Here is a 23,247-nt window from a genome sequence, read left to right as displayed (position 1 = left end):
ATGCAGAAATAACTGACCACAGTTCTGATTATTTTCTTAGAACAATTTTCTGGAAGTAGGATTATTGGATAGGAACATTTTCAAGGCAATATTATTAAATTATTGTTAAGAAAGTTTGTCCCTGCGTGCACTTTCACCGGTGGTAGATTAGCCATCACTGGCCTTGCTGCTCCCTGCAATGATTGCCAGTTATTATTTTAGGGAGGTGATGAGGATATTGGTTAAGAGCACAGACCCCAATTCTGTCACTTAGTAATTGTGTGGTCTTTACCAACTTATTTAAGCTTTTTGTGTATTACTTTATCTGCAAAATTAAGATTGAAACAATAGCACAGATTTTATAGTGTTGTGAGAATTAAGTGAGATAATAAATAGATCTATAGCTCTTAATGTAGCCCCTGGCACATACCAACTATACGATACGTGTTTGCTATTATTAATATTGTAAATGACTGGCAACTTGACAGGCAAGGTGGTATATTACCATTATTTTGATTTGTATTACTTTTATTACTAGTGAAACTGAACATTGTTACTTCTGTTTCTTCTTTTTTATTTATTTATTTTGAGACAGAGTCTCCCTCTCTCTCCCAGGCTGGAGTGCAATGGCATGATGTTAGTTCATTGCAACCTCTGCCTCCTGGGTTCAAGCGATTCTCCTGCCTCAGCCTCCTGAGTAGCTGAGATTACAGACATGTGCCACCACACCCGGCTAATTTTTGTATTTTTAGTAGAGACGGGGTTTCGTCATGTTGGTCAGGCTGGTCTTGAACTCCTGACATCGTGATCCACCTGCCTTGGCCTCCCAAAGTGCTGGGATTACAGGCGTGAGCCACTGCGCCTGGCCCTCTTTATTTTTTTTGTAGGATTACCAGTTTTCTGGTCATATTATTTATCCATTGTGGTAGGCATGGAGATGAGCTGCCCAAGGACCAATTTCAAGCAAACTTTTGTGCCCCAGGATCTGAGAGTGTACATCCTTTGGTGTTAGTGCCTTTAGGGATTATTTGACTGCAGGGGCTGCCTGGCCTGAGATCATGCCCCTTCTTAGGGTAGCTGAAATACAAGGAGTGATAGATGTGGAAGTAGAGTCATATGTTGCTTGATGCCAAGAATGTATTTTGAGAAAAGTGTCGTTAGGCCATTTTGTCATTATGTGAACACCATAGAGTGTGCTTACACGACCCTAGATGGTAAAGCCTACTACACACCTAGGCTGGATGGCAGACTCTTGCTCTAAGGCTACAGACCTGTACAGCATGTTTCTGTATTGAATACTGTAGGCAACTGTAACACAGTGGTAAGGATTTGTGTATCTAAACGTAGAAAAGGTATAGTAAAAATATCATATAAAAGATAAAGTATGGCACTCCTGAACAGGGCAGCTCCATTACAATCTTATGGTACCACTGTTATATATGGTATTTGTTGTTGACCAAAGTGTCCTTAATGTAGTCCATGAGTGCATCCAGGAAGGAACATCTTGGTCCAGTTTGAGACAATTGTGAATGGCCATTCTAGATCTAGAGCCCAATCTTTCCCCTCAACCTCGCCACGGGATTAGCTGAAGCTGTCAGACCCCATATAACATCTCAATTTCTCCTGCCTCATCGTGCTATCCTGTCCCATCTTCCACACTCGCAAATAAATGTCTTAAACACTGAACTTCATCTCCATGCTGCTTTCTGGAGAATCCAAAAAGTGACACTCAGTTTTCTATCTGGATCTGTTATTTCTCTTGTTGACTTGTTGGAGTTTTCTCTATATTAGGCTTGTAAACATTTGTCCTACTTATGAAAACTCTTTCTACTTTTTTTTTTGTTTAATTTTGTTTTTCAATGTGCCTCTAATAAAATGTACAAAATGAATGCATTTTAAATGTACAATTCAATAATTTTTAGTAAACTTACACAATTTGACCAGTATAACCCAAGTTCATTTTTAGACTTAATACAATTTTTATCTTAGGGAGGTGATTAGGATATTGGTTGCGAGCACAGACCCTAGTTCTGTCACTTAATAATCATGTGGTCATTGTTTTTAAATGTGCCTCCATTAACAAAATGGATAGAATTGATCCATTTTGTGTATAATTGTACACTTAAAATGGATAATTTATATCCATTTTAGTGTAAGTGTATTAGACACCTCCCTAAAATAAAAATTCATATATGTGAATTTTCAATGCTTATGTTATCAAATCTATGACTTACATTGCTCTTGTGTTTTAAAAAATCCTTATTGCAATTTTAATTCTTTAAACCATTTGGAGTACTATTAGGTCTGATGTAAGTTAAGGTTAAAAATTTTTCCAAAAATTAATCAAACACACACTATTTATTAAACTTCCCTTTACTAATTTGAAAAGTGACGTTTATCTATTAAAAATTATTATATGTAACCGTGTAGTCCCAGCTACTCAAGAGGCTGAGGCGGGAGGATTGCTTGAGTCCAGTGGGCTATGATTGCACCACTATACTCTAGCCTGGGTGACAGAATGAGACTGTCTCTACAAAACAAACAAACATACAAAATATATGTATATCTTGTAGGATCCACTCCTTGACTATAGACTCTACTGATCAATGTTGGGCCAGTACCACAATACCTTTAGAATATAAAGGTAAAATTTTGTAAATGTGTTAATTTTGGGGGTAAATTAGCCCTAATCACTCTTCTTTTTTTAAACGTTTTTGTTCACTTTTACATACTGTTCTCTCAAACGAACCTTAGAAGAGTTTTGTCAAGTTCCTATTCTATTTCCTAAAAACCATTCCTGCTACGAGTTTGAATAAAATTATATTAAGCCTAAAAATAAGGCCAGGTACTGGTGGCTCATGCCTGTAATCCCAGGACTTTGGAAGGCTGAGGCAGGCAGATCACTTGAGGTCAGCCAGTTCAAGACCAGTCTGGCCAACATGGAGCAAACCCCGCCTCTACTAAAAATACAAAAATTAGCTGGGTGTGGTGGTGCACACCTGTAATCCCAGCTACTCAAGAGGATGAGGCAGGAGAATCACTTGAACCTGGGAGGCAGAGATTGCAGTGAATCAAGATTGTACCACAGCACTCCAGGCTGGGCAACAGAGTGAGACTCTGTCTCCAAAAATAAAAAAATAAAAAAAGCCTAAAAATGAACTTGGGTTATGCTACTCAAACTGTGTAAGTTTACTAAAAATTATTGAGTTGTACACTTAAAATGAATTAATTTTGTCCAAACTGTATACTTAAAATGGATTAATTTTATCCATTTTATTAATTGTGGTATCCTTAAAGTATACCTCAATTGAGCTATTTTTTAAAAATGAGCTTTCTATCCAGAAACTTCATATCTCTACTTATTAAGGCCTTTTACATTGTGTTTTATTTATATTTTTAATAATGTTTATTAGTTGTGTTTACCTCTAGTAGATTCCACCATGAATCATTTTATGATGTTGCTGTTAGGTAGCCTCAAGTGAATTTCTGTTTCTGTGATTGAATTTATGCGGCCATGAGATCTGGAGGGCAGAAAAGTCATTGTGGCATCTGCTTGATCACTTGCTAAGGAGATGGACTGGAACCATGCTCCTTCTGCCGGTGTTCTGAATGTCAGTGCCTTCAAGCTGGGCAAGCACATACATGTGGAACTCACCTGGGGGTGAGGCAACAGAGCATGAAAGAGGCTATAGAGAACAGGATCTGGGTGCTTCCCATACAGCCATGCCAGTTTAGATTTTTTTCAAGAACACAGTACTAGCCAAACAAAAACTCCTCTATCATCTAAATCCAGCTCACTGGCCTCCAATTTGTATCTGTTTTTTGGGCTACCTGAAGTTTGTACTGAGCTACCTGCTCTGAGAAGTCATCACCAATATATACATGAAAGGAACAAAGATTCTCAAGATCTGGTAACTGCTGAATTGGGGTGAGCTGATATTTCTTCATAGGTGACTTCCTGTAACTCACAGGCAACCTTGACAGAGAAAGGTGTAGTAGGTAGCCAGGAGATGTGCTGTGTGCATGAGAAGGCTGGGGATCCTATGCTAGAGTGTTAGTTCCAGGCAGATATGATTTAGGATGGGATTAATCAAAAGTGGACTCTATAACAATGAAGGGTTCTTGTGTTGTTGCCTGTTCCTCACTAATTTTACTGCAACATCCAGTAAGAATCTATTTGAAAGACTTAATTCAGGCTGGGTGCCATGGCTCATGCCTGTCATCTCCTCACTCTGGGAAGCCAAAGTAGGAGAGTCGCTTGAGCCTAGGATTTTAAGACTAGCCTGGGCAACATGGTGAGACCCCATTTCTGTTTTTAACAAAAACAATTTATATTTTAAATTTGAACTATAGAATATGGTCAAGTTTCAAAACTCATTACTTGGTTATATGTAATTACCAAAATATATTCTTGTTAACATAGGTGTGGCAACATTTATAGATTATTTAATGATGAGATATCATCTTACATATAGCTTTTATTGATATAAAAATTTTTTAGAAAATAAAAATATTAAAAAGACCACTCTTGTATTTTGTATTTGTATTTTTACAGCATATTCCCTGTATTTTTCTATTTAAATTGACAAGAAAATGTCTTTTTCTTGCCCAAAGACTTTTGGCCAATTATTCAATGAAGGGATGACTATTAATTCACTTACATGGATTGTGTTAGCTTGGTTCTGATTAGAAGGGGCTTGTATCTTAAAATGACACATAATCTCACCAAATAAAACATCACTGTTTAGTATGTTAATATAACCTTTGATAATTAAAAAAATATACCTGATGTAAATGATGAGTTGATGGGTGCAGCACACCAACATGGCACAAGTATACATATGTAACAAACCTGCACGTTGTGCACATGTACCCTAGGACTTAAAAGTATAATAAAAAAATAAAAAATAATAATAATTAAGCCTTTGTCTTACAGTTTCCAAGACAAAATGTTTAGTTTGCACAATTTTTAAGACTGACCAATAAGTTACATTGTCTTAATTAAGATGTTCTTAAAATTTTTTTCTAACTTACGAACATCTTTAATTTTTAATTTTATTTGAAAATACAGTATGTTTTATGCAAATGAAAAATTAGTAATAGGTATTTCTAAAATTTATAGGACAGGCTTAATTTCTTATAAAAATCTCATAGTTTCTCAATACATTATCATTATCATTATTTTTATGGTAATTATTTCAGTTTATTTAACTGAATTTTATATTCGTCTTAAAAATTTAGAAATGGATAATATATTATTCAATTATTTCCCGGGTCATAATAGTCTGGAGCTTCTATTTTATTATATGAGGGGTTTCGCAAAATTAGTTTTAATTAATGATACCATTAACCAAATTCTCTGAATTATTAAATCTTTACCTAAATTATGGTAAAATTAAATATAAGGCTTTAAATCTATCTTAGGGTTCATTTTCTTCCAAAAATTCTCCTTCCCTGAAACTACATTCTAGCTCAGTTCTCTCTTAATTTATTTTATCACATTTTTCCAACAGATTAATATTTATCAATTAGTGATCTGAGTTAAATTTAATAACTGTGGCAAGTTTCCCAAAAGATGACTAAATTTGACCAAAGTTACAGACAAGGTGCTTACAAAAGAAAGCTTTGGCATAGAACCTTCTTCTGTTGGATTTAATAGAGTATCAACCATTGTGCTTATAAAATAGCAAACTTTTCAACCTAGAGAAGAAAGTGCATCATCATTATCAACAACTACTACCACCCAGCAACTCTGCACTGATGGCCATTTTAAAACTCAAAACATGAATTCTTCATATTGAGTGACATCCAGGCAATTTCTCCCTTATCTATTATACCACGAAACAAAGGTATTTCAGCCCTAATTACTAGTATTCTTTGCTGTTGGCACCTTGCTGGAATTTTGTTTTTTTCATAAAGAGACTTTCTTCCAAAATATTTTCAGCCTCTTAATCAGCTGTTAGCTGTCAGGAGCACAGCTGTTTCTTCCCCTTCTTCTGAGTTAAGGATTACTCCCCAAGTCAGAAATAAAAAATTCTTAATCACAAAGGACTTGGCATATTTTAGAATATAACAAGACAGCATCATAATTAATTCTGAAAAGACAGAACAAATGCTTTGACAGATTAGCTTGAATAAATGAAAGTTTCTAAGATAGTAAAATTGATTATTTTAGAAACTACTAACTAAGAATTCTGTGTCTTTTCCATTTGCTATAACTATCTGTCAAAGTTTGATAAGGCGAACTTTGCCCCAAAGAAGTTGAGCTAGAGCGTAAGCAAGAAGTTGCTGTCACAGGTAATGGGAATTTTAATTAGGATGGGAATAGATGCCCAGGGTTGGGGATGGGCTTTTCTGCCATGTGTAGCATTCTGAAGAAATAACACTGAATTTCTAAGATGCTATTGTCATTACCATTTTCAAGGGGCAGGGGAGGGTGAGAAAGCTCAGAGAAACAAATTCTAAAACATTCATGTTCTCCATAGCTGACAAAATCCAACCACATTCTGGATCAAGTACAATGCAAAATAGTAAGTCGCTTTCTGAAACACGAAGAGATTTTAGGTCACAGCAAGAAATAACAGATAATTCTGTAAAACATGCAACAACAACAAAAAACAGCATGGATGTGTTCATAAAATGTTCTTAATAATTTTCATTAATTGAACTTTGTTTTTGATGCCTTGAAAGAGTCTTCAGTTTTAGAGATATAATTTCTAGTATTTATTGAATGATTTGTATATGTGGTGCACTATAAATGCATTGTTTACATTATCTCATTTAATTCTCATATTTTTTTCAGAAATGGAGAAATAAAGCTTAAAGAGATTAAATAACAATTAGTAGTTGGTAAAGCTTAGATTCAAATTCAGTTCTATTTGCTTTTACATCAGAGAGATTTTAAAATAAGATTTTTCCTTTCAGATATAATGGAATAACAGGGACAATATTTATACTCCCACATGAAGCAACGTCTGCCTCCGCAAAAAAAAAAAAAAAAAAAAAAAAAATCTGAAAAATTTCCAAATATAATGAAAGCTATAAATCCAGAGCTCCAAGAAGATGAAAAAACCTTAAGCATAAGAAACATGAAGATAATTGCTCCAATGCAAATTGCTTAAAACAAGTGATAAAAGAAAATATTAAAGGCAAGGATAAAAAGAAACATTATCTATATTTTGCTGAAAAAAGGTAAGCATGATAGCATACTTCTTATCAGAAATAATGCAAGTCAGAAGATAGTAGAGCATCATATTTAAACTACTGAAAGAAAGAAATGGTTATTTTAGAATTCTCTATATAGTAAAAATATGTTTAAAAAAAGACACATTTTTTCAAATATTAAAAAAGCCAAAAGAATTCATAGTCATTAGATCCACGGTATAAAAAATGTTAAAACAAAAAAGTCCTTTGGAAAATGATACTAGATGAAAACCTGCATCCACATAAGAGAATAAAGAACACTGGAAATAATAAATATGTAGTTAAATGTAAAATACTTTTTTTGATTTTTGTTCAGTTTGTTGATCCTTTATTGTTTAAATAGAAGTAGTGTATTGTAGGGTTTACAACATGTAGAAGGAAAACATTTGGTAGACGTAGCACAAAGTCCTGGAGATAGAAGCAGAAGTAAGCTTTGTGAGCTTCTTACATTGTACCTAAAGTGTTATTATATTACTTGAAAGTAGACTGTGTTAAGTTAAAGATCTATCCTATAAAACGAAAGCACCACCACTAAAAGGATAAAAACAAATATGTAAGTCTTTGTTAGTTAACAAACTAACAAAGAGGATAAAGTACAATCATGAAAAAAATTAATCCAAAAAAGGTAGAAAAAAGAGAGCAAAAATCAGATGAGCCAAATAGGAAACAAATAGCAAGATGGTAAATTTAAACCCAAGAATATAAATTATCATGATGAATGTGAATGCTCTAATTTTCATATTAAGAGGTGAGATTGGCAATTTGGATTAAAAAAGCAAGGCTAAACCTTATATTGTCTACAAGAAATCCACTTTAAATATAAAGAAATAAATAGAAGTGAAATAATGGAAAAAGACATACTACCACTGATCACAAGAAAGCTGGAGTAGTTATATTAATATCCATTGAAGTAGATTTCTGAACATATAATAAGCCAAATTGTTTATGCATTGAATAACAAAAGTTAATAACAAGTTAATAACAGAGACAAACATTTCAAAATAGAAAAAGCTGACAGAACTTCAAGAAGAAATAGAAAAATCCTCAATCAGCGCCAGAGATTTCAATATTTCTTCTCGATAATTATAGAATAAGTAAATGGAATATCTACAGGATGTAGAATATTCGAACAACTCCATCAACAAACTTGATCTTTTATTTCTAGAACCCTAGACTCAATGAGCAGAATACACATTCTTTTCTAGTGTACCCAATACATTTATTAAAGTAAACTATATTTGGGATCATAAAACAAGTTTCATTAAATTCAAATCTAATAAAGTATATTCTCTAAAAATATAATTAAATTTGGAATCATTAACCAAAAAAATTCCGAAAAAGTTCATAAATATTTGGAAAATACATTATATAATTTTACATATCCCATGAGTTAAAGAAGAAATCAAAAGTGAAATCAGTATGAAGGTGAAAACACTACATATCAAAATTTGTAGACTATAGCCAAAGCAGTGATTAGAGAAAATTTTATAGCCAGAAATGTCTAAATTAGTAAAGAAGAAAAGTTGAAATCATTGACCTCTGATTCTATTTTAAGAGACTAGGAAAAAGTGCAAACTAATGCCAAAGTTAACAGATATAAGAAAAATACTATGTAGAGCAGAAATAAATTTTAAAAAGAGAAAATCAATGACACTGAAAATCAGTGACAGACACTGAAAGCTAGTTCTTTGAATGAATTTACAAACTTGATAAACCTCTAGCCAGACTGATCAGAAGACAGGAAACACAAATTATCAATATCAGAAATTCTAGAGCTGACATAGATACCATGCTACCTATGTTAAAAAGACAATAAATGGATAGTACAAAGAGCTTTATGTCTCTAAATTTGATGGTTTAGATAAAATGGACACATTTCTTGAAAGACATAAACTACAAAAGTTCACTCTAGAAGGAAAAGGTAGCCAGAATAGGCTTGTGTCTACAAGGGAAATTGAATTTGCTAAAACCTTCCCACAAAGAAAGCTCCAGGCTGAGGTGGCTTCGCTAGGCAATTCTACAAACTTTGGAGGAATAAATAATACTAAGTCTACACAGAAGAAATTGGAACACTTACCAAATTATTCTATGAGAATAGCATTACCCTGATTCCAAAACCAGAAAAAGATGTTAGAGGACAAAAAGATTACAGACCAATAACCTTCATGAACATAGATGCAAAAACAGTTAACAAAATTTTCTAAATAGAATTCATTAACATTTTTTAAAAAGGTAATAAAACTTGATCAAGTGAGGATGATCCTGGAAATGCAAGTTTCATTTAACATTTGAAAATCAATCAGTTTAATTTATCATATTAATAAACAAAAAATGCATAGGTTAAATTGATAGAGACTAGAAAAGCCACTGACAAAATTAAATATTTATCCCTGATAAACATTCTCTGAAAACTATGAATGAAAAGGATATTTCTCACCCTGATGAAAGGATCTATGAAAAGCCTACAGCTATGTCATCCTTAATACCAAAAGTCTGAGTGCCTTTTTGCTAAGATCAAGGCAAGGGTATTCTCTTTAATTCCTTCTATTCAACATTATACTAGCAGTTCTAGCCAATGCTGTAAGGAAAGACAAAATAAATCAAAATTGAAATGGTAGAAGAATAAAATTCAGTTTTATATCTATATGAAGTTGGAAGACTTACAATGTCTGTTTTTCAAGACTTATTACAGAAATCAAATAATGTGGTATTGGCATAAGAATAGAGAACTAGATCAATGGAAAGGCATAAAGAACCCAGAAACAAGCTCAAAATACATGGTGAAATGATTTTCAACAAAGACAATTCTATGGATAAAGGATAATAATTCCAGTAAATGATGCTGGAACAATTGGTCAGCCATCTGTAAAAAAAAAGAAATTTGACCATATATTGCAACATGTAAAAATTAACTTGAAATGGTCCCTAGACTTAAGTGTGAAACCTAAAAAACATGAAACAACTGGAGATAAACATTTAGAAGTCTTTGTGGTCTTGGGTTAGATCATGAGTATTTAAACACAACATCAAAAATACAACGCAAAAAGAAAAAAGTGATATATTAGCCTGTGTCACAATTTAAAAAATTATTTGAAAGACACTATTAAGAGAATGCAAAAATTAGCCATGGACTGGGAAAATATATTTGAAAATTACATTTGTTAAAGCACTTATATCCAGAGTATTAAAAGAACTCCAAAATATGATAATAAGACAGCAAATAAACCAATTTTTAAAAGCCAAAAGATTTAAACAGATCATTTACCAAAAGATCTATGGATGGAAAATAAACATGAAAATATGCTCAACATCATTAATCATTAGGGAAATATAAATTAAAACCACAGTTAGACACCACTACACACCCACTGAAATGACTATAATCAGCAAGACAGACAACAGAGTTGGTGATTATGTGGAGAAACTTGAACTTTGTTATTGCTGGTGGGATTTAAAATAAAACAGTTTGGCAGCTTCTTAAAAATGTAAACATTGATCTACCACAAGTTCCAAACATTCCCCCGGGAGAAATGAAATTGTATGTCCACACAAAGACTTTTACATGAATGTTCTTAGCAACTTTATTTGTAATAGCTGAAAATTGGAATCAACCCAAATGTCCATTGCTATGTGGACATTTGCTATTATATGCATATATTTGCTATTATATATCCTCATAATGTAATACTACTCAGTAATAAAAAGCAACAACTCTTAATCTATGCAGCAACATCGATGATTATCAGAATTGTTATGCAGAGTGGAAAAAGCTAGACAAATAGTATTATAAAAAATTCAAACTAATCTCATGACAGAGAGCAGAAACAGTGATTATCTCTAGAAAGGGATCAGGGGGTGGGGAGGTACAAGTAGGAGGGATTAAAAGGTAGCATAGGCCAGGCGCAGTGGCTCATGCCTGTAATCCTAGCACTCTGGGAGGCCAAGGCAGGCGGATCATGAGGTCAAGAGATCGAGACCATCCTGGCCAATATGGTGAAACCTTGTCTCTACTAAAAATACAAAAAAATTAGCCGGGCGTGGTGGCACGCACCTATAGTCCCAGCTTCTCAGGAGGCTGAGGCAGGAGAATCGCTTGAACCCGGGAGGCGGAGGTTGCAGTGAGTCGAGATCATGTCACTGCACTCCAGCCTGGCAACAGAGCGAGACTCTGTCTCAAAAAAAAAAAAAAAAAAGTACATAAGGACACTTTTAAGAGTAATTTATTGCCTTGATTCTGGTAATGGTTTCATGAGTGTATACATGTATCATAAGTTATTATATGATACGTTTTAAATATGTGGAATTTATTATATGTTTTTATATTAAATAAAGCTACAGATAAATGTATAAGAGACAAACATATATTACTCTATTTAATTTATTTGAAAATCTTGAATTATATCCTTAGGTATGTTTGACTTGAATTCTGTTGTGTCTGTAACTATAACTGCTTGAAACTCCATTGAAAGCATTGGACAGAGCCACACATCAAAAAACTTACCCACTATGATCAAGTCGACTTCATCTGTGGATTGCAAGGCTGCTTCAACATGTGCAAATCAGTAAATGTAATCCATCACGTAAACAGAACCAGTGACAAAAACCACATGGTCATCTCAATAGGTGCAGAAAAGGCCTTTGATAAAATTCAACATCTTGCTATCAGGCAAGAGAAAGAAATAAAGGGTATTCAGATAGGAAGAGAGGAAGTCAAATGGTCTCTGTTTGAAAATGACATGTTTCTATATTTAGAAAACTCCATCATCTCAGTCCCAAAACTCCATAAGCTGATAAGCAACTTCAGCAAAGTCTCAGGATATAAAATCAATGTGCAAAAATCACAAGCATTCCTATACACCAAAAATAGACAAGCAGAGAGCCAAATCATGAATGAACTCCCATTCACAATTGCTACAAAGAGAATAAAATACCTAGGAATAGAGCTAACAAGGGATGTGAAGGACATCTTCAAGGAGAACAACAAACCACTGCTCAAAGAAATAAGAAAGGACACAAACAAATGGAAACATATTCCATCCTCATGGATAGGAAGAATCCATATCATGAAAGTGGCCATACTCCCCAAAGTAATCTATAGATTCAGTGCTATTCCCATCAAACTACCATTGACTTTCTTCACAGAATTAGAAAAAACTACTTTAAATTTCATATGGAACCAAAGAAGAGCCTGTATAGCCAAGAGAATCCTAAGCAAAAAGAACAATGCTGGAGGCATCATGCTACCTGACTTCAAACTAGACTACGAGGCTACAGTAACCAAAACAACATGGTACTGGTACCAAAACAGAGATATAGACCAATGGAACAGAACAGAGACCTCAGACATAACACCACACATCTACAACCATCTGATCTTCGACAAACCTGACAAAAGCAAGCAATGGGGAAAGGATTTTCTTTCAAAAAATGGTGCTGGGAAAACTAGATAGCCATATGCAGAAAACTGACACCCTCTCCTTACACCTTATACAAAAATTAACTCAAGGTGGATTAAAAACTTAAATGTAAAACCCCAAACCATAAAAACTCTAGGAGAAAACCTAGGCAATACCATTCAGGACATAGGCATGGGCAAAGACTTCATGACTAAAACACCAAAAGCAATTACAGAAAAAGCCAGAATTGACAAATGGGATCTAATTAAACTAAAGAGGTTCTGCCCAGCAAAAGAAACTATCATCAGAGTGAACGGGCAACCTACAGAATGGGAGAAAATTTTTGCAATCTAACCATCTGACAAAGGTCTAATATCTTAAATCTACAAGGAACGTAAACCAATTTACAAAAAACCCCACAAACAATTCCGTCAAATGTGGGCAAAGTATATGAACAGACACTTCTCAAAAGAAGACATTTATGTGGTCAAAAAACACATGAAAAAAAGCTCAACATCACTGATTATTAGAGAAATGCAAATCAAAACCACAATGAGATATCATCTCACACCAGTCAGAATGGTGATTATTAAAAAGTCAAAAAAACAACAGATGCTGACGAGGCTGTAGAGAAATAGGAACGCTTTTATAGTGTTGGTGGGAATGTAAATTAGTTCAACCTTTGTGGAAGACAGTGTGGCGATTCCTCAAGGATTTAGAACCAGAAATACCATTTGACCCGGCAATCCCATTACTGGGTATATAACCAAAGGAATATAAATCATTCTACTATAGAGACACATGCACATGTATGTTTATTGCGGCACTATTCACAATAGCAAAGATATGAAAGCAACCCAAATGCCCATCAATGATAGACTGGATAACAAAAACATACACCATGGAATACTATGCAGCCATAGAAAAGAATGAGATCATGTCCTTCGCAGGGACATGGATGAAGCTGGAAGCCATCATCCTCAGCAGACTAACAAAGGTACAGAAAACCAAGCACTGCATGTTCGCACTCGTAAGTGGGAGTTGAACAATGAGAACACATGGACACAAGGAGGGGAACATCACACACTGAGGCCTGTTGTGAGGTGTGGGGCTGAGGGGAGGGAACCTAGAGGACGGGTCAATAGGTGCAGCAAACCACCATGGCACACATATACCTACGTAACAAACCTGCACATTCTGCACATATATCCCATAATTTAAAGTAAAATCAAACAAAATAAAAATTTAAAAAAGATTTTTTTTTTTTTTTTTTTTTTAAAAAGCACTGGACAGAACAGTGAGAACTAGCACTAATTCCAAACATTGTCAGTACAGGAGTAAGAATATACAAGAACATGTTCAGTTGTTTGGACAGCCACTCTTTCTGGTTTGTTAAAGTTATTAGTGCCCATTCTTAAACTTCCTATGCTTTAGATCATAATTATTTTTAAAATAATTACAGAACCCAAGATATCAAGAGAAATCATTTTTAAACAATTGGAGTTACTCACTCAAAATGGACATTATACAACTTTGAATCTTCACCTTATAAAAACCTTTTTGAAGAATGTTTTCAGAGTCAAAATTGTGTAATGGATTTTTTTTTTTTTTTTTTGGCAAAGGGAAGGAATCTTATATTTAGGACCCATGGCAGTCCAACTTCTACCTCTGATTCATTGTAACCAGGAGCAAGTTTCTCAGACATCTCCAAGACACACCAAACTCTTGTATGAAGCTCTTTCCTCCTTCCTGCACAAATAAGCCACAGTGTGTGGAGAAAACTCTAGACTGGGATGAAGAAACATGCCTCAGGATCAACTGTGTCCACTTCCGCAAAGGACTATTATACAATCACAAGAAGAAAACAGACACCAATATTTCTTCATATTTTAACTGACTGTTGACATTTTGTGTTCCTAGGGTTTACTGAGACATACAAAATTATGTTTAAAATTGCTTTCTGATGATTATTAAATTTAAAATATAGATCCTCACCTGATAGCTGGCTACAAGTGACCGGAAGACCTGAATCAGATTTTGGATATCTTGCCAGAGACCATGATATTTGTTGGTCTTAGCAGAAAGATCCTACAATAAAACTGCCTACACCCACTAGGTCCAGTAGCAATTTTCATGGGAAGGTTATGTCAGTTACCTTCAAATAGTGCTCCTTCAGTGTGAGTGCAGATACCCAGGAATCCTGTAAACATGCAGATTCGGGTTTCATATGGAGAGGACTGGCATTCTGAGTTGCTGTTGAACTTGCAGCTTATGTCATTGCTGCTGGTCAGTGAATCACATTTTGAGTAGCAAGACCTCAGATTTTTGTTGGAGTCTTCCTGAGATGTGAGGATTTGTTGTTCTGTCTCAAAGAGCATCCATACAACTCATGGACCTGAAATTGTCTGTGGCAGTTAGGATTAGGATTAGCCGTAGGTGCCTATTAGTGGCTTAGACAAGATAATTTCTTTCTTGAAGTAGGGAGTCCAGGCCTGGTATGGTGGCATCATTGCATCAAGACCCATTGGTCTTTCTCTCTTGCTGGTCAGTCATATTTAGCATATCACTTTAGGGTCCAAGATGACTATTTGTCAGCTGCTTAATTTTAATTGAGTCTGCAAGAACACTGAGGTGGCAGAAAAGGCTGTAACTTTTACCTGTAGTGATAATTCTTGGAAACTATATAGACAAATTCTATTTACATCTTACAGGTCAAGTGGTCTCATAGCCACACCTAGCTGCAAGGGAGACTGGGTAGCAATGTGCTCAGCTACAAAGTGGAATTCTGTTTCAAGATGGGAGGCTGGACTTTGGGAGGCAACTAGCAGCCTCTGCTACAGTGTCTATGAACTGATTTTGGTTAAAAGTACTGCAATTCTCAATGCATTAAAGCTCAGTTCAGCAATAAGCCGTGTAACCTTGGACTTAACCTATATATAGCTTAGTTTTTTGGTTTGTAAAATAAGGGGCTTACACCAGGACTGAAATAGCAGGAAAGTTGTAGAGAGGAGAGTGGAACAGTCTCAGATAGTTAAAACATACCTGAGGAAACGTATCTGTCTTGCCAGGCAAGAACAATCTCTACTTCCACATATACTCAGGCTTATAGGTTACAATTTCATCATCTTCCCTCTCTTATTCTCCCGTCCAGCCTGCCCTCAATGTGCAATATAGTTTATGTGGAAATTATTTCCCATCATGGCTCTATTTCTTTTCTTCAATACGGACAACACTTTCAAAATATTTAACAAGTAGCAGTTAAAGAATAACATCAACTAAAATTTTTTAAATGCTGTTTTTTTCCCCCCCAGAAACTACTGCTCATGTTTACTTAAACAGGGTACCTATTTCCAACTCTGACTTTAATAGTTTCTTAAAAAGAGTGAAGGACATCTGTACAGCTTCTGAGGAATATAAGAAAGTATGTATATTTGTGTCAGATGACATCACCTCTTTCGGCTAAGTGAAAGGACAAGGTGGACAAGTATTGAGGATCTTATTCAGCTTTTGAAAGTTAAGGAAGGGGACTCAAAAGAATCTATATTTGTTGTACAATTTAAGGGAGTATTTTAAAAGGAGAAAAGAAATCATGGTGTGAAGGTTTATTGTGTTTGTTTTGCATTAAACCATAAAGCATTCCATAAGGTTCATGGGGTCTATGAAATACTATGTTCTAACCAGAAAGTACCCATGCCTAATCCTGTTTAAGCTACTATCACTGGATATGTAAGGCCCTGATGGTTTATACATATGAGCAACCATGTGTAAAGTCTGTAACAATCTACATGAAGGCATTTTACTGACCAATTTTCATCCTCTTATATAAAGGAAATTGGACTCTAGGGGCATGTGTATTTATTAAATTCCATTTCCCTCACTTGCTCATTAAAAATCTGTCCTTCTTTTTAAACAATTCCCTTATATAAAACTAGAAACTACGGAAGCATACTTTTAAATTTTAGACTTTTCTGTTTTTTAGCATTTTGAAGAATAATAAGTCTCAAAATTACAAGAACTCCCATAACTTTAGAAAATACAAATAGAGATGTTAGCATAATTTGAGGTCATAGTAGATATATTATTTAATTTTATTAAGTTTCTCTGACTTCCCCAAGACCCACCGAACTTCTGTATGGAGCTCTTGCCTTCTTTCTGCACAAATAGTATTGTAGAAAATTCAGACTAATCTAGTTGCAGTGTTTGGGAAACACTTCCTTTTAACCACTATTATCATTCAGGGTCCAGCTAGGAGACAGAAAACACACAGTAATCTGAATAATTAAAGTTTCTTATAGATAATTATCAAATAGTAGCTAGGGACTAATTACTAAGAGGTAAAGAGAACTTCCAGGAATACAGGAACAGCAGAGAATGCAGTCACTGATGCCATGGCTAAGTCCAAGTACCGAGGGAAGAACTGAATCTGGAAGCAGCCCCTGCTTCCATGCCGAGATTCAGTCCTGTTAGAGAGGGCATGGCTGCAGCCCACTGGATGGAGGAGAAGCTCCCTGGTGTGGGACCCTAGGACAAACACGAAACTTCTTGCTGGGATGCCAGTGAAACTTACTGGGAAATCAGCTAGAACACAGGCAGAACACTGTTGGAAACCATTCACTGAGGTGCCTGCCAGACTTTCTGGGTTGCTGGCTGGGGTACCAGTCGAACTTGCTAGGCAGCTGCCTGCAGGGTTGCTGCTGGATTGCTGGGTAACTGAGCACTACCAGCATCCCACATGATGGCGGACACTGCAGGAGCCGGAAGGGAGGAAACACTTGAGTGAGGAGACATTCTTTTCTTCGCCAGTGTTCCACTATCGCCCTCTACTGATAATGCTTAGAACTGTGCCAGTCGACAAATGGAGTCCACAAAAGGAGAAATGTTTAGAGGGTCCAGCTGCAGTTTCACAAGGCAGTACGATGAGGGATTTGGACTTGAGGAGCAATAAATAGATAGCCGGCACAAAACTATGCTTTTTTTTTTTTTTTTAAATTTAAGTAACTGAAAAGGAATTTGAATTATTAAAGTGGAAAAGTATGACACTTATTACAGCTCTAATCTGGTTATGGCTGTGGAATAACTGTAACTGGTGTTGTTTGGGAAATTAATACTTGTCTAGATAGATTCATGGAAACATGCCATAATTTATAGGGGAAAGTCTATGGGGTCAAATTAAAGCATTTTAATGAAATTAAAGTATTTTAATCTGAAAGATTGTCCAATCCCTCATTCTAGAAAATAGAGGAAGACTGAAACCTAGAAGAATTGAGTGACTTATTCAAGGCTAAAGAATTAGTTAGTGAAAGAGATGACTGATTTGCTCAGTGAATATTTATTAGGTTCTACTGGGTGCTGTTGATCCAAGGTGCATTAGATACAGCAATGAACAAAATGGAGTCACTTTCTGCACTCATGGAGCTTACATTTTGGTAGAGGGCATGAGACAGTAAACCGAGAAACAAATGAATACATAATAATTTGGGTATTAAAGGTGTTATGACCAAAAAAAGCAGGGTAAGAAGATAGAAAATAATGTAGGTGGGATAGGACGGGGGATGCTGTGCTGTTTATATTGGTGCCATTTAAGCAGAAACTTGAACGTTCTCTTAACTTCCAATCCAAAACATTCAAATATCAAATTTAATATGTTTTTCTAATTGTATTTGTATCTTTTGTATTTGAATTAATGTTTTTCTGAATAAGAATACCTTTGTATCCCTTTAGGAGTCAAAGTTGAATAATGCCACAATTTCTTTCCTCTCTTCTTTTTATAAAGGGTACTACAGTTACCTGTTTTCACAGTGTTTCTGCTGATCACACCTCAGGAAGCTAGGCAGATGTTACTTACAGGAAACCTGGTTAAAATGGACACAAGTTATATCCTCTGCCTTTTCAAAGCTCAGACTGACCACATATTTTGGCAAGTTTCAACTGGTTACTAGATTTCTGGCTATTCAGATACTGTACATCTCCAAGGGCAATGTTGAAAATGCTGAAAATCATTCAACAGTTAGAGCCCCACATAAGATGATATTTCAGCACTGAGATATTTCTTAATTATATGTGTTTCCACTGTATGTGTAAATAGGGAATAAAAGTTGCTGAAATGCCATTAACAATAGCTGTGGAAATTTTGCTGTTTTGAAGCTATATGCACAGAAAGAGAGTGGAACATTTCATGGTCAATAGGCGATTGGGCTATTTTTTGACACACAGAGCTGACTTGAAGGTCATATAATTGATATTACTGTCAAACTTTTAAAATATTGTCTTAAATAGGCAATGGAGTCACAGAGATACAATGGAGTTTTCCTAGCTGGAAGAAAAAAATTCTTCATTTTAAGTATTTTGAAAATGTCACCAAATTTTAATTTGATTTCAACTGGACCTTTTGCAATGTAATTAGAAAATACAGGACCAATCTGTATTTCCTTATAGCTGGTCATTTATCCTGTATAGCTCTTTTGGTTTGTAACTCCACTAATCAATGTAAAATGAATTGCATTGAAGTGTCAATGTGAGAAAAAATTGGTGATTTCAAGAGATTGGATGAAAATTCTGCGTTAGTTAACACAAAATTTAAAATACCTCATTGGTTATTAAAATTACTTTGCTGAATTGTGTATAGATAAATGAATACATCTGTTAAATTTAGTTGAAATTGCAATACAAATGGAAATATTTTAAAGATGCTGATTACCTTGTTTATATCTCTATTTTAGAGAGACATTTTGTCATTAATTTAGCACACTATGTGGAAGAAGACTAAACTTTGAAAGAAAATCACTACAAAATTCAAAGCACTGTATCATGAGAATAACAGCTAAAAATTCTAAAGTTTTTTTTTTTAATATCTCTTAACTCCTGTGGGCATAAAAGTTGGACTCATGTATATCAGTGTTTACCTTACAAAGATCGAAAGAACAAAAACTCAGATGACAAAAATATGTTCTTCTCTAACTAAAAAAATACTTGCACTGTAAGAAAAAGTGTAAAGAGACTACCCAAAACCTGCCAATTATAATCCTCTCTTGTGTCTCATCTTAATAAGTTTTTGGTTAGTTTTTTGAAGCAAATCATGTGAGAATTAAATGTGCCTGGAGGAGCCCTGAAAACATCCAGTTATTATCCTCACGGACAACTTTCCCCCTAGTTATATGATGAGAGCTGACCACTGGGCCATGGATTTATGTTGGCCACATAAAGGGGAAAAATATTTTGTAAAGAGCAATGAATGAAAAGGGACAAAAGTTTTAAACAAGTTCCTTATCTCCTTTTAGTCCTCAGATACCTTATGTTGAATAGCCAGATCATTTTATTATTGCAAATGCCATGACTGTAATCTTTTATTGCTTGCAGTACAGGCCTACAGCATTAAGTTAGTATAAAATTACATATAGTTTAATATATCTGTACAACACCTTTAAACAAGCTTCTCTAGGCAAGAAGGTTATCCGTCTTATAAATCTATTATTCCATTGTACATCTTGATAGCCTAGCATTGCTCCTAGCCATGTTTAAGCATTAAATAGTGCATTATTATTTCACATAAATCAACCAGAGATGTGTGAATTCATAAATTTTGCATTTGCACAGACAGTATTTTAAACGTTTTACTGCTTCGTGGGAACTCAGAGCACCAGCCTGTACACAAATCAGGACCTGAGAAATTTCAATAAAATTTAATATCACAATTACATCTTCTCAAAGTCAAAGCAGGAATGTTTTGGAAGTATTTTAACTGAGTCCAAAAATGAAAGTAAAATGTGAAGAGTGGCTTTTTTGTTGGCATTTAGTCAGCTATTGTTATAACAGCTAATAAGCACCTTACTTTTAAAATTCTTTTTAGCCAAATGGTATAGAGAAAATAAGGTCTTATCCAAATTTGAGATGAAGGAAAAATATATCAAGATTTTAGTAATTATCTGTAATTTATTAAAAGTAACAAGGATGGAAAGTAATATAGGATTGACAAGCTTATGTTACAATTAACATGTAGCTTTATGGTTGAACCTGAAATAAGTCATTACAAAATTCGTAATTTAGGCTCTAAGTTACCTGAGGGTAAGAAGCGTCCTTTTCTGGGGGTCTCTAGGTGATTATCTTTGATTTGTAAGAAAACTGTATTCTCTTTCTTATTCCTAGGCATTTTGGGGAGGTGATAACATTTACTGTTTCTTCAAAGTTTTAATTATTTTTCTCAGAAAATATCTTTCTAAGGTTTCACTTAGTAAGAATTGGCTATGAAATTTAATGCATTGGAGTGGTGTGTTTAGGGAAGATTTCTGCTTTCGTATGTGCGGGGTGAAAATTACATTCCTGTTGCAACGATTTCTAATGCATATAATTAACTGCACAAATGCCACACTAATTTGAAAATGGCATATTTATCACCTAGAAACAGGTGATGTAGAAAGATAAATTGCTGCGAACATAGAACTTGCTTCCAATCATGGTCAAATTCTGGGCAGACAGCTGAAAGGATAAGAAAGAAAATTTTAAAAATTCTGCCGAATTTTTTGGATTTTTCTCAACTGAGACTATCATTATTAATAGGTAACTTCTGGGCAAAGAAGTGAAAAAGGATAGGTAAAAACAGTATTCTACTATGGACCTTTCCTTGTGGAGTGAGTGATTTTTTAATGATGAGGACTTGCTACATTGGGAAAGCAGTTTCAGTTTTCCTTTATAAACTGTAGATATTTTCTCTACCATTCTGAACACTGCCCTTTCTTTCCTGATGAACTAAAAAGCTCAAACCTAAGGTTAACAATACCAGATTATTATTTGGAGATTAGGAGATTAGTGTCTTTAGAATGATAAGCGAAAGACAGACACAGGGAGTCTTTAGACCCCTACAGCTGATCAGAGCAATGACAAGCATTGCCAGACCCAGCTGGCTTGGAATGTTCAAGAAAGCAGACCTAGTTACCATCCATAAAAAACGAATGGAAGCTTCTCTCTTATTCTGATGAATGTTGAAAACCCAGTGGCTTAAATAAAAGAAACAGCAACACACACTTTTTTTTATGATGATTTTTGACTATTTAGCATTCACTGGTTTGGGATCCATTTAGTTTTTGATAGTGTTGCTATCCCTAGTTTCCGTGTGTGTGTGTGCGTGTGCGTGTGTGTGTGCGTGTGTGTGTGCGTGTGTGTGTGTGTGTGCGCGTGTGTGTGCGTGTGCGTGTGTGCGTGTGCGTGTGTGCGTGTGTGTGTGCGCGCGCGTGTGTGTGTGCGCGTGTGCGTGTGTGTGTGTGCGTGTGTGTGTGCGTGTGCGTGTGTGTGTGTGTGTGCATGTGTGTGTGTGCGTGTGCGTGTGTGTGTGTGTGTGCGCGCGTGCGTGTGTGTGTGAGAGAGAGAGAGAGAGAAAGTTTTATCTTATGGTGTGTGAAAGTTTTATCTTATTGTGTGGGCCTTGACTATCAAGATATAAGGACAAAAATGATTTATTATAGAAATTACATTTTCTGAGCTGAGCCAGAAGGCACTCTTTACTTTAGCTCTTGTATAAGCAAGACTTAGTGTTATGTATATATTTTATGTGTATATAATGTTTACTTAGCAACATATATATTTATGCCACACAAGTGGCCCATGCTACCATTATGTAAATCCCTCTATTTTTCAAAGACTATATGGCTGAGGAAGGAGCATGTGGAAACAAACATGTTTACAAATTCTTAGGGTATGTCAACACCATTTAAATAAACGTCTGTTTTTTTTTCTCGTAACTCAACTCTACTGGTTAGAGGGGAAATTGGAAGAAAAAATGGACAATGAATACAGGCATATTTCATGTTATTGCACTTTGCAGATACTGTGTTTTTACAGTTCGAAGGTTTGTAGCAAACCTGCATCAAGCAAGTCTATTGGTGTCATTTTTCTGACAGCATGAGTAAATTTTGTGTCTTTGTACTATATTTTGGTAATTATAGTAATATTTCAAAATTATTATTACTATTATATCTGTGATGGTGATCTGTAATCAGTGATTTTGATGTTATTATTATTATTGTTTTGGAGTGCCATGAACTGTGCCCATATAAGATGGTGAACTTAATCAGTGAGTGCTATGTGTGTTCTGACTGTCTGACTGACTGAGTATTCCCCCATCTCTCTCCCTCTTCTTGGGACTTCTTACTCACTGAGACACAACAATATTGAAATTAGGACAATTAATAACCCTACAATGGCCTCTATGTGTTCAAATGAAAGGAAGGGTCTCACATTTCTCACCTTACATCAAAAACTGCAAATGATTAAGCTTAGTGAGGAAGGTGTGTTGAAAGTTGAGACAGAGTGAAAGCTAGGCCTCATATAGCGTTAACCAATTTGTGAATGCAAAGGACAAGTTCTTGAAGGAAATTAAAAGTGCTACTCCAGCGAACACATGAAAGATAAGAAAGTTAAACAAGCTTATTGCTGATATGGAGAAAGTCTGAGTGGTGTGGATAGATCAAACCAACCACAACATTCCCTTAAGGCAAGCCTAATCCAGAGGCCCCAACTCTCTTCAATTCTATGGAGGTTGAGAGAGGTTGGGAAGTTTCAGAAGAAAGATATGAAGCTAGCAGAGGTTGATTCACGAGGTTTAAGAAAAGAAGATGTCTCCATAACATAAAAGTGAAAGGTGAAGCAGTAAATATTGATGTAGAAGCTACAAGTTTTC

The 23,247-nt window shown here is 35.1% G+C and overlaps 1 long non-coding RNA gene across 13 annotated transcripts in view; it reads left to right on the top strand.

Annotated features, from left to right (window-relative positions):
• LOC105487408 (uncharacterized) overlaps positions 1-23,247 on the top strand; it is a 357,156-nt gene that overhangs the window by 81,112 nt on the left and 252,797 nt on the right. The window contains exon 5 of one of the 13 annotated variants that reach the window (XR_011624051.1): positions 6,904-7,170. The exons of the other annotated variants lie outside the window; for them this stretch is intronic. This is a non-coding gene — a long non-coding RNA (uncharacterized lncRNA). The remainder of the gene's footprint in view (positions 1-6,903; positions 7,171-23,247) is intronic. 13 annotated transcript variants of the gene reach the window in all.

This window comes from Macaca nemestrina, chromosome 5, assembly GCF_043159975.1.
Source record: "Macaca nemestrina isolate mMacNem1 chromosome 5, mMacNem.hap1, whole genome shotgun sequence".
Lineage (NCBI taxonomy): Eukaryota > Metazoa > Chordata > Mammalia > Primates > Cercopithecidae > Macaca > Macaca nemestrina.
This window is presented reverse-complemented; position numbering and strand designations above follow the sequence as displayed.